Source organism: Lissotriton vulgaris, chromosome 8 (genome assembly GCF_964263255.1).
Source record: "Lissotriton vulgaris chromosome 8, aLisVul1.2, whole genome shotgun sequence".
Taxonomy (NCBI): Eukaryota; Metazoa; Chordata; class Amphibia; order Caudata; family Salamandridae; genus Lissotriton; species Lissotriton vulgaris.
The window spans coordinates 1,527,605,228-1,527,617,904 of record NC_141696.1 but is presented as its reverse complement, the minus strand read 5'-3'; the positions used below and the strand labels follow the sequence as shown (position 1 = coordinate 1,527,617,904).

General features: G+C 48.7%; 1 protein-coding gene across 2 annotated transcripts in view; it reads right to left on the bottom strand.

The window, feature by feature from the left end:
• LOC147699095 (butyrophilin-like protein 10) overlaps positions 1 to 11,118 on the bottom strand; it is a 219,597-nt gene extending 208,479 nt beyond the window's left edge. The window contains exon 1 of one of the 2 annotated variants that reach the window (XM_086935659.1): positions 10,938 to 11,118. The gene's annotated coding sequence lies outside the window, so the exon portion shown is untranslated. Of the gene's footprint in view, positions 1 to 10,805 lie in introns of both variants that reach the window. The other variant, XM_086935658.1, reaches the window with a different exon arrangement.
• Between the last annotated feature and the right edge of the window lie 1,559 nt (positions 11,119 to 12,677).

Here is a 12,677-nt window from a genome sequence, read left to right as displayed (position 1 = left end):
ACAACAAGGGGTGGTGATGGACAGAGTTTCTGAATTAAGCAGAATACTCTCACCCAGTCAAGAGATCAGGGCTAGATCCAACACCGTTTTTTAGCTCACTGCACCATCCCAGCTCAGAACCTGGTTATATGCAAATTAGTCTGTTCCTGTCCCAGTGCACGATGGGAACAGGGCAAACCAAACTACCAAGCCAATTCTTACACTGGGAAGGAAACAAGCTTCCGGGGACCGGTTTCTGGCATTTCAGCCGTCGTCGGCCCGGCTTGCTTGAATCCTGATGGTGCAATGAGCAAGGGACTCACATCTGAGTATACCCTTCCACGCTTAGGGTGGACAAAATATTTAACAACAAGGGGTGGTGATGGACAGAGTTTCTGAATTAAGCAGAATACTCTCACCCAGTCAAGAGATCAGGGCTAGATCCAACACCGTTTTTTAGCTCACTGCACCATCCCAGCTCAGAACCTGTCTATATGCAAATTAGTCTGTTCCTGTCCCAGTGCATGATGGGAACAGGGCAAACCAAACTACCAAGCCAATTCTTACACTGGGAAGCTTGTCTCCTTTCTGGTGAAGAATTGGCTTGGTAGTTTAGTCTGCCCTGTTCCCATGATGCACTGGGCCAGGGACAGACTGATTTGCATATAGCCAGGTTCTGAGCTGTGATGGTGCAGTGAGCTAAATAACGGTGATGGATCAAGCCCTGATCTTTGGACTGGGTAAGAGTGGTCTGCTTAATTCAGACACTCTGTTCATCACCACCCCTTTTTCTGAATCATCATTATATATGTGCCATCCAAAAGAAATCTCTATTATACAAACCCCTGCCTTTCTTTGCCAGTGGCAAGCCCTTTAAATATCCTACACAAGAAATGGAAATAATATCTTGTCGAGTGGAGAAGTGTGGCTCAATGGTTAGAGCGGCATACCCTGATGCAGAGGTCTAGCCCGGGACCAGGGTTCAATTCCCTGCCTTGGCGGGTCTTGGGTTCAAAATTCCACGGACCTGATAATTCTCGCCTAGGTGCCTATTCCAACCATGGAGTCCCACTCTGCAACTCTGGGCAATAGCTTGCTTAATCTCCACAACGGCCCCCACAACGCTAAGGATGCCTGGCCTCCACTTTGCGGGTGCCCAGGAGTGGACGCCTCACAGGGAAAGCCAGGATGGGTTCCACAGCGGTAATCGTACAAGCGCCTTGAGACCCTTGCGGCTGAGTAGTGCGCTATACAAGTATCAATTTACATTTACATCTTTGCGGATTGAAGAGCACTCTGCTTGGGATCCATTTGCCTTGCCTGTCTACCTACTGCTTGCGGAACCCCCTCCGCGGGTCCCGCATCGCGCTGTGTGACCTGCAGCAACTTTGAACTTGGAGGGTCAGCTGGGGGAGATTACTGACGGGGCTGCGAGCGGCGTGCGCTCACGGAGGGACTTCAACTCCCAGGAGCGCCTGCCAGCCCGGAGGAGCAACACCTGGGCCGCTCTCCCCGACCCCTCCCACCCTTCCATCGATCATTTTAAAAGCAGCACTTCCCTGTTAGCGAGTGGGACGCTTTGCTGATTGAAGAGCACTCTGCTTGGGATCCATTTGCCTTGCCTGTCTACCTACTGCTCGCGGGTCCCGCATCGCGCTGTGTGACCTGCAGCAACTTTGAACTTGGAGGGTCAGCTGGGGGAGATTACTGACGGGGCTGCGAGCGGCGTGCGCTCACGGAGGGACTTCAACTCCCAGGAGCGCCTGCCAGCCCGGAGGAGCAACACCTGGGCCGCTCTCCCCGACCCCTCCCACCCTTCCACCTGATACTACAAAAGTTCAATACTATTCCCGCAGCGCGGGAGAGCGCGCGGGAGAAGCCCGGGACAAGGGCGGGACCGTCTGTGGCCGTCCAGGGCCGCAGGAGGCCGGGCTGGGCCACCCCTTCAATATTTGCAGTTTTGTTGTTGGATGTAATTGATTTGTTTAGTGTTCGCTCGTATCATCTAGTCATTGAAGGTAGTAGGGGGGTTTGTACTATGGCTAATATTGCAAGTACCTCTGCCTTTCAGTCCTCTATGGGTGAGGCTGAGACGGCAGTTATGGGGCCCTTAGACACGTATTTCAAACGCCTGCCACAAGACATCGATAGGGAGATTGCTTTGGCGGAAAGACGCGCCGGGCGAAGGCTATCGATCGAGCTTATGAAAAATCCCCTTGATAATAATATACGCCAAAGTTTCCCTGCATTGGTTACCCCGCTTTCTTCTACAGTATTGCCACTTACACACGATATACAGTATGATATATCTGTATCCAATGAGTTACTGGGTACTTCTTCTGTAGATATAGTGGCTACTACTTTATCGCCAGAGCATTTAAATGGTTCTAATAGAGCACTAAAGGTGCAAAACGCTATATCTAAAGCGTGTGTCCAAGCACAGGCTATTAAGCCTAAACTATGCCCAAAGAGGAAAAGGGACACAGTCACAAAAAAAAAAAACCAAGTACAAAAACCAGCAAGGAAGATCAGGAAGTTGGCCATTAAATCACTCTTAGGCAATGTTCCTGCTGAGAACCCTAGTGGGGTAACAATTGGGGAGGAATTGGCTGTGTTAACAGGTGCAGAGAAACAAATGATCCCTGCATCACCAGTAACAGACATAGACCCCATTACTTTAGCAGTCCCTGGCCAACTGACATTTAAACCGGAATATCTATTGGACGTGGAAAAACTTATACGCTCCCTCTTAAATCCTCTTGAGACTAGACTTAAGAAGCTAGCAAAACAATTGGACCATCTTGAGCAGGCTAGCTTAGATAATTTCTTCTCAATAAAAACATTAATTAAGTCCCATAATAAATTGGGAGAGAATGGGACAAAACATAAGCTAGCCGAGCGGGATATTGGTGTCACTGTGGTCGAACTGACTCCCCCAATGGTGAATGGTGTACCTACTCAGCAGAACCAGGGACAGAATAATAAGAACATAGCAGTACCCTTACCCTCTGTAAATGATAGTAGTTCTGGGAGAACAAAGACCAGCTGTATTAGTGCAACGGCTAAAGGTACAAAAGATGGCATTAAAAACTGTGCCCCAGTGATTAATAAAAATAGCTCACCCTTACCAACTATTATGGAACGTAATCAGGGAACTTTGATAGACACAGATAAAAATCTAGGTAAGAATGTTGATGGACTAAACGGGCCGGTTGCCTCTCAGATAGTAAATAGGGGAGGTCATGTAAGGGATAGCAACATCACAGCCGGTGGAAATAACACCAGCATGGTCGTGGGAAATAGTGCCCCTTCGAACCTTGCTGTCCAAGAACAATGCCCACCAAAATTACATGTTAACAAACCCACAATTCGGATTCCCCCGGTTCAACTCACCCCTGATTCCCACCCATATGTGGCCATTCTCACCAACGTCCCACTCTTACCGGAAGGTCAATGGGAAACATATGACATGTTAAAAAATAAAGTCATGCATTGGCTGCGGGTCAATAGACCCCTGCCAGGGGGTGTGGACGGCCTGATTATTGGGGTTAGAAGGGTCAATTGGATTGGGAACACCTTAAAAAAGCAGGGGGGTGAGTGTATCATAATCAACTTTCAAGACCCAAGGGTAGTAGGGTTGATCACGAAACTGGGATGGAATATTAGCTTTGGTGGGATTGGGGTTGTAGACTTGACTTTTTTCTATCCTAGATCTGTGTCCTCTTATCCGGGGGGGTGTAATGAGTTAAGGAGAATTACTCTGCCTTCCTTGGTAGAGGTCAGCTCTTTCCCTGCCCCTATCTTGCGTCCAAATGATAGTTATAAACAGGTATATAACTTTGATGGTGGAGTAGGGTACACGAGATGGGGATGCTGACGGGATCCAGTTGAACCTTTGGATTCTGTTGTACAAATGGACAGGGAAACCATTGTGGAGCCAATTCTGACACCTAAGGGGGATACAATGTGTAATTTAGCAGAAGTGGTCCCAGAAAGGGAATATGGAAATACGAGGGGGGGCAATAAGGTATGCCAGGACGACTGGGGGGATGATCCCAGACCACCATTAAGTCTTGGTACAAATGAGGCAAATGTGGCAAACTGTGCAAATATTGCTATGGGAGAGGGTGGTGACTGTGAGATTTTGATTAATTCACCGGTTATGGTAGATACTGAAGGGGGGATTGGCAAAGGTGACACCACGGGGAGGTTCCTTTCATGGAATATAGCAGGTTTGGCCTCAAGATTGTTGTCCCAAGATTGGTTAGATTTTGTTAATGGGTTTGAAATGTGCCTGTTCCAGGAGACGTGGGCTTGTGAGCCTATCTATCTGCCAGGTTATCTAAATTTTTGTATACCAGCGACTAGGGGCCCTAGGGGCAGACCTACGGGAGGTCTAACAGCCTGGGTTAAGCAGAATTCCCAGGTCAAAATAAAAGTCATCGACCTATGCTGCAAGGATATACAATTATTGAGGTTAACATTAGGACAGGGCGGTGTGATAGATATCTATAATATTTATGCTAGGGGTTTAAGTGTTGGGAATTCTCCCACCCTTGAAGCTCTATCAACCTCCCTTGAATCCAAGTCACTTGGTAATAGATTGGTGGTGGCAGGCGACCTGAACAGGACTTTTGAGCCCTTGGAAAATACTGAACATCCGATAGGACAAGAAGAGGATGCTCTATGGGGCGTCCCAATCCTAAACCTCCCACCAGTGAAGCGGTGGACTAAGGATGTATTGTTGTTGAATGCGTTATGTCTGGAGTATGGTTTGAGGGCCCTTAATGGCAGGACAAAAAGTGACCAAGGTGGAAATAGCACATTCGATAATTGGCATAGCAAGAGTAGGATCGATTATGTCATTTGCAGTCTTGAGCTATGGTGTGGCGTGGGTGACATGGAAATTGTGGGGAGAATAGAAAGTGATCATAACCCCCTCAGTGTTACCCACTCATGGTGGAGGGCTGCGCCTGCCCACCTTGCGTTAGGGAGTGAAATTGCACCTGTTATAGCTAACGATCTAAGAAGGGTGAAATGGCCAAATGTGTTGGCTAACTTAGCCACTGTGGAGCACATTAACCTGGAGGTGGATAATGCTATTGCTGCTATGGAATCAGTATACCCTGTAATACCGGGTTCCACTTTAATAGCAGACATACACGACACATTCTTCCATTTGATAAAACCGTATTTTATTAAATCAGTTAGGGCAAATAGAAAACCTCCTATCAAACTGGCAAGGTGGTTTAACAAGCAGTGCAGGGCAACCAGACTGGAGCTGGGCAGGGCAATTAAAAGCAGGGATAAGGCTCTGATTAGCATTGCTAGGAAACAATATAAGGAGAATATTTGCAAGGCTAAGAAACTTTGGGAAGAGGAATACTGGGAGGAGTTACTTGAGGCCTCTGGGCAAAAAGACTCAAGACTCTTTTGGAAAATTATGAAATGGGGCAGAGGTGGTACGCCAAACAATCCCGATAATAATGTTAATGAAGCTTCATGGGTCGAGTATTTCCAACCCCAGTATGCGGAGAATAGGGATATAATGGACACTGAATCAATCCCTGTGGTATTTTCCAAGGGAGACTTATTCTCAATTAAAGAAGCAGAACTGGTAATTTCATCACTGCAGGGGGGGAAAGCTCCGGGGTTGGATGGAATTCCCTCAGATATTTTCAAACACGATAAGGTCCGCTGGGCAAAATATGCGACTGTGCTGGGAAATGCCCTTGTAAAAGGGGCAAAAATACCAGATGTATGGAAGGGGGCAATTATAATTCCCATCTTTAAGAAAGGTGATCGGTCGCTCCCGGCAAACTATAGACCTATAAGTTTGCTGGCCACTATCCAGAAAGTGGTGGGCAAGATGGTGGTCGACAAACTTATGGCCTGGGTAGATGAAAACAATGCCTTAGCCCCCTACCAGGCAGGATTTAGACGAGCTACCAGCACAGTTGACCAAATTTTTCGTTTCACTATGCTACGGTGGGGGACTGTACTCCTTGGCGAGGGCAGCCTTTATGTAGCATTTGTAGATCTGAGGGCTGCCTTCGACCTGGTGCCCAGGAGTATGCTGTGGGGTGTCTTGAGCAAGATAGGGGTTCCACTTGAACTGCTCACATTAATAATGCGTCTCCACGAAAGCAATTTCGCTAAAGTCCAGTGGGGGAGGAATGGGGAATCATCCATCGATTTCCCAGTTGAGCGGGGGGTACGCCAGGGTTGTGCCATGGCACCCCTGTTGTTCTCCTTGTTCATCAATGGTATAGTCGATAGGATGTTGGATGCGAGGGTTGACGCACCTTCGCTGGCGGGCATCAGGGTTCCGATCCTGATGTTCGCCGACGATACTTTGATCGTGTCCAAAACCCCGGCAGGTCTTCAGCGAGCCTTGAACATATTTGATATGTTCTGCAAGGAACGGGGTCTCGAAGTTAATGTAAATAAAACTAAGCTGATGGTCTTTGGGCAAAAACGCTAAGCCCAACCCAGGGTATCTCTGAACAGTATTAGACTAGAGGTAGTAAATGTCTTCACATACCTAGGGGTGGAGATATCCAGTAAACTTGGTTGGTCAAGACATATCGAGAAGGCAGTTTTGAGACATCAGCAGATTTCAGGAGCGCTTCGAGTGGAACAAGCAAAATCCAAAACCAGGCCTATTAAACCTGTTCTCATGGTATACGACGCAAAAGCCTTGGGCGCAGCCCTTTACGGGGCTGAAGTCTGGGGCTTTGAGAGGTTCGATACGCTCCAAAGATCTGAGAACAGGTTTTTGAGAGGGATAACTAGTCTTCCCCAAAGTACCCCATTAATACTGCTTGGCCTGGATTTAGGAAGAAGATCGCTCAGTGATCGTGCCCGACTAAGGCCTATCCTCTACTGGAGACGGTTGTGGACGACCCCTGAAATTAGACACTATGCTGAGGGGTTTTCTGCCTTAGTTAAATCAGACGTCTTTCATAAAATTACATGGCTAAAAAAGCTTAGGGATACCCTTGCTGAGCTTGGTCTCCCCAAACTTTGGGAAAATCCCTCTGGGGAAGTGTTCCCCAGTAAAACAACTATAAAAGCTATATATTGGGATTATATCGACCAGAAGTCTTGGAGGAGTGTGACCTCAGAATCTATGGGGGGTAGGTTTATGGAATTTAAAATGAGGCCTGCACTAGAACACTACTGGGACACTTTAACTGTTCCGATAGACAGGAAATTATTCTTCCAGCTAAGGGCAGGCTCCCTCCCCCTGAAGTCATTGACGTCTAATTGGGGAACTAATAGTAGTTCATGTTGCCCGATATGTGGCGCCCCCAATGAAAGTATAGCACATTTTCTATTCATGTGCGAGGGCTATGTAAACCCAAGGAAATTGTGGTTGGCACCTGTTTGCAGGAACCTTGGTGTCTCAAGCGGTGTTGAGGGGCTGAGAATTATTTGTTCCTCAACCGAACTGCCTATAGTTGTAGGAACGGCAAAATACCTGGGGTGGGCTTGGTCTATAAGGCGGAGGGCTCTATCTTCGAATAGGCCTTGAATCTCGTTTTTTTGCATGCATGAATTGCATTGCTAAATCCCGAGGGAGAGAATTATGAATTTTAGCTATAATATGTTGCTAAATGTCCGTTGGGAGTTTTGACTGTATAATTTTGTTTATGGTCAATAACGTGGTCGACTTTGTTTTTTTTAACTCGCATTTAGCCTCTGTATATTATGAGAAAGCTTATATTAACTTGTGGTGAATATTTTATGTGTCTATACTGTGTATTTTAAGCTGTAAATTAAGTGTTAATGTATGTATAGAGCTTTTTAAATGTGTAATTTTATATGTTTGTGCTTTTATGAGTGCATAACTCGAATAAAGCTTTTTCAATTTACATCTTCATTTCTTCCATCACATGCTTTTATGCTGCCATTTAAAACCGATGCGCCGCTCACATTTCACAGTGCCCTGCCGATAAAAGCAGAGTGGTCTGTTGTGATACCTGGTTGATAGGTTAGAAGCAATGAGGGGTGAGGGCTGGGTGCAGAGAGCAGCATGTAAGGATTCACCCTGTGATATTGAGAGATCTTTGATCATGCAGGACAGTAGCCGCAACATTACCGGCTGCCCACTGCTAGGACCACCCTCTCTACCAATGCACCTCTATTATGACTAGGGCTCCCAGTTGGCAGTTTTTTACTGATTTTTACAGATAAATACAGACAGAAAACCATTAATTTTCCTGTCTTTATTTATTTTTAAATACAGCAGAATACAGAAAATAGGTCTTCGTGGATGTCTTTTTTCTACTGTGAATCGTGAGTGCCAGGTCAGTTGGTGTTCAGATTGAGAGGAAGGGTAGATGAAAAAACACAATAGATTTCCTAATTAAGCTTAATCAAGTGCAGCTCTCCAGTTTTTTTATGTTATTCTACAATGCAAGTGTTCTCAGCTAACGCATTTACACTGTACACTGCAGAAACCTTTTGAACATTAATAACAATTGTCATTCAATCAGTGAAATAAATGTGGAAAAATACAAATTGCAGCTTCATTTCTACAGCAAACACAAAATAAAAATGGATAAATTCTTAAAAATTGAGCAAAAATAAATATGGATAAATACAGACGAAAATGTCAAAAATTAAATACCATAAAACCGGGAGCCCTAATTATTTATGACCAAACCCCCTAATAGGTTCACAAGTCTGTGCCAGAGCATCTCTAGCCATGCCTGCAGCGCCACCTTCCACCAGGTGATGGGATCACACCACAGTGCTATACCACTCCATATCTTTGAGACATTCTGCCCCTGTGCCCAGGCCCGGACTGGCTATAGCGGGCACCGGGCTATCCCCCGGTGCGCCGCAAGAGTGGGGGTCGGTTTTGAGCCCCTCGGGCCGATTTTGTTACAGGGCCGTTTTTGCAGCATAGCTGCAAAATCGGCCCTACAACAAAATCGGCCGAAAACCGGCCCTAGAAAAGCACTCGGCGGCACCTACAACACCCTCGCGCCCACCCTGACCCTACCCAGTGGGGAGTGGGTGAGCACTTTGCCAGGGCGGGTTTTGGTTCCCAGTCCGGCCCTGTACAAGCCCCTACAATCAGCAGCCTGTCACTCCATGCGGACTGTTCCTGTGACTGCGGGTCACGTGATGGCTTAGTTCAGCGCCTTGATGATTCTGTAGGCGCTGGGCTGATACCGTGGGCTTTCTTTCCAGCTGTGCTACGTGACTCGCTAAGTAATGAGCAAGCTGTACAAAGTTCTACAGAAAAGGACTCACAACTGAGTTCTTTCTTTTATTAAGGTGGGGAGCGCACGTCAGTACGAAGTGCATTAATATTTGGCCGTTTACATCATGCGTTAAGTAATTTTAAAAGTATTAATTATAGGCGTTTGTGTGCCTTGGAAGGCAGCCCTCCACAGCACACCACACCATTAAACTGCACTACATACCACTCCACAACACTAAATACCATTTGATATAATTACACTCAATTACACACAATCCCACTCCACATAATTCTAGTACACTCAATACTACATAATTACTATCCACATTATTCCACAGCACATCATGCCTCATAATTCCAATACACAAATCCACTCCACACCTCACATTTTCACGCCACACAGTTACACAACCAACCTGAATAATTCCACAACATACCATATACATACACCTCATGACACATAAGTAATAAACATTGACATTTACAATACTAATAGCTCCAACAAATACAAGTCCTGTTGCAATGGTAAAAAAAAACATTATAATTTTCAATGCCAGTAGCTCCAACTCCAACAAATGCGCAAGCAATTGCATTTCCAATGCTTGTTTTCATTTGTGTATAGCTCAAACTTGGCCGAAGATATTGGTGCTGCTTTACATAAACACCAGTTAGATTCCATAGGGACATATTCATGTTTGGTATCACAGGATGTTGAGCCCACCTGAGGCTGGAACCTGGTTTTTTAGCTCGAAAGACGGCAGCTCTAGCCTTAAGCCACACCCTCGCCCACAAGAACTGAAGCTTTTTCAACATGATATACAACAAACTCATAGTTGCTGCCTATTTCTGCTATGCAATTTACAACCACTGACAAAGCCAATAATCCTGGCTTGTTGCAGGAGTGATGTTTATTGTGTTTTATATCTGGGTGCAAGACAGAAACAGCTAAATACACGTGGGGCAGCACACTATGCTAAGCACAGATTTGTACGTTGTGCTTTAAGCCACGCCCTTAATTACACCGACCATGCCCCTATGAGAGACCCCCCCCCCCCCCCCCCCCCCCCCCCCCAGTTTGTTCATCCCATTTAAAGCCCTGGCCTTCTGTAACTTCTTGGCACACCGCAGTGCAGGTCATTGGCGCGTCGGGTGGGGGCTGACAGGCCCCCCCTCCACATACACGGCGGAGGGGCTACCGTGCGCTCCGAGACTCTCACGTTCACTCCTGCCTCCCCCTCCCCAGGGCAGCCGGAATAATGCACACCACACACGGGTTGACTCCGAGCCCGTTAAACGACCCCGTGATCCCCATATCATTACTTTCGGAAAGACGAACCCCTGAGAATGGACCTTGTAAAGCACGCGCCACCCCCCCCCCCCCCCTGTGAGAAACGCGCCCTGCAGCCAGCGCATCAACCGAGTGGTGTCTATCCAACCAGACCTGGCTTGAGGCAGCACACGCATCTCTGTGGCCCCCCCACACACAGGAGCATCTTGTTTGAACTCTACCTGAAGTGAAGTAGTAAAGAGCGCACGTCCTCCTGGACAGTGATCAGGTGCCTCAGATCACACGGTTCAGCGAGCTCCCGCGGTGAATGCGGACTCCTACCTGGCACAGCTGGTCCTGGCAGCGGGCGCGGGTGAAGTGGAGTATGAAAGAGCCCACGTCCTCCTGGACAGTGACCAGGGTGCCTCAGATCACACGGTTCCGCGAGCGCCCCCGGTGTACGTCGACTCCTACCTGGCACAGCTGGTCCTGGCACGGGCGCGGGTGAGGTGCTCCTGCAGCGGAGGAGCGGGCACAGGTGGTGGCAGAGGAGTGAGCCCTGCACTGCAGCGCTGTAATTAAACCAGACACGACGGGGCTCTTGATTGGCTCCGAGGGAGGTGTCAGCCGGAGAGCTGGGGTGGCACAACCTGCGGATGCCTGGCTGCCACCCTGCAGCCAGGGAGGAGGGGTGGGGTGAGCAGCCCCCACACGGGGCCTCCTGTGCTGAGCTCTTCACAGAAGCTAGGGGTCGGGGCTTACACCTCCTGGTGTCAGCTATGGCAGGGTGGAGGTGGTGGGCAGCAGGCCTCGTGCCCTGCACGTGGCATAGATGGCTGCCTGGCAGGGCATCTGTAGAGCAGTGGTTGTGACCCCTCGGCTGCTCACCTGGGCTGTGCTGATCCTGATGGGAACTTGTCTGCCTGGGCCCTTCTCTGTCTCCCTGAAGGGAAAGAGGCCTGTGTGTTTATTCACAAGTGTCGTTGTTTAATGCACCACCCCTATGCCATTGTGTCCAGTGCTTTCCGCCCCCCCCCCCCCCCCATCGCTCAGTTTGAACCCCCCCCCCTTCGGTCTCCTGTACCCGCCTCTTTCCTTTCACCTTGCTTCTTCTTCTCTCCCAGAGTGGTGTCTCTGAGGTTCTCTTTCCGAGGCCCTGGTTCCAAGGTCCTCGAGAGTCCTTGGAGCCCTCTGTCTTGGGGCTCCCTGCGACAGATGGACAGGTGTAGACACACAATTGATGGACGGAACGCAGAACAAATCAAAACATTCACCACCAGTCAAGAGATCTCGGTTAAATCCATCATTCTTTAGCTCACTCCGCCACCCCAGTTCAGACATGGCCATATGCAAATCAGTCTTGACCCAGTGCCTCATGGGAACAGTCCAGCCTGAACTGCCAAGCCAGGTCCTCTCTGGACTGGAAACAAGCATCCTAGGACCGGTTTCAGGGTATGTCACCCTTCTTCAGCCAGGATAGCTTGATTCTTGAGGAACGGCGGACCCCACCGACCTCAATAACTACCGCCCCATCTCGCTCCATCCCTTTCCGGCCAAAGTCATCGAGAAGACCGTCAACAGACAGCTGGCCGCCTTCCTCGAGACAAATGGCTCCCTCAACCCCACACAGTCCGGGTTTCGGGCCAACCACAGCACCGAGACCGCCCTAATCGCAGCCACCGACGACATCAGAACCCAGATCGACAACGGGGAAACAGCGGCCCTCATCCTCCTGGACCTCTCTGCGGCGTTCGACACTGTCTGCCACCGCACCCTAGTGAAGCGCCTCAGCAACATCGGAATCCGAGAGAAAGCACTGGAATGGAACATCTCGTTCCTCGCCGGAAGAACCCAGAGGGTCCGCCTCCCCCCGTTCAGATCCGAGGCCACCGAAATCATCTGCGGCGTTCCTCAAGGATCTTCACTCAGTCCAACCCTCTTCAATGTCTACATGAGCCCCCTCGCAGCCATCGCACGTCAACACAACCTCAACATCATCTCCTACGCCAACGACACCCAGCTGATCCTCTCCCTCACCAACGACCCCACCACCGCCAAGGCCAACCTACACGAAGGGATGAAAAACGTCGCCGACTGGATGAGGAGCAGCCGCCTTAAACTGAACTCCGACAAGACGGATGTCCTCATCCTGGGTTCATCATCCTCCGCCTGGGACGACTCCTGGTGGCCCTGGGCACCGCTCCCAAACCAACG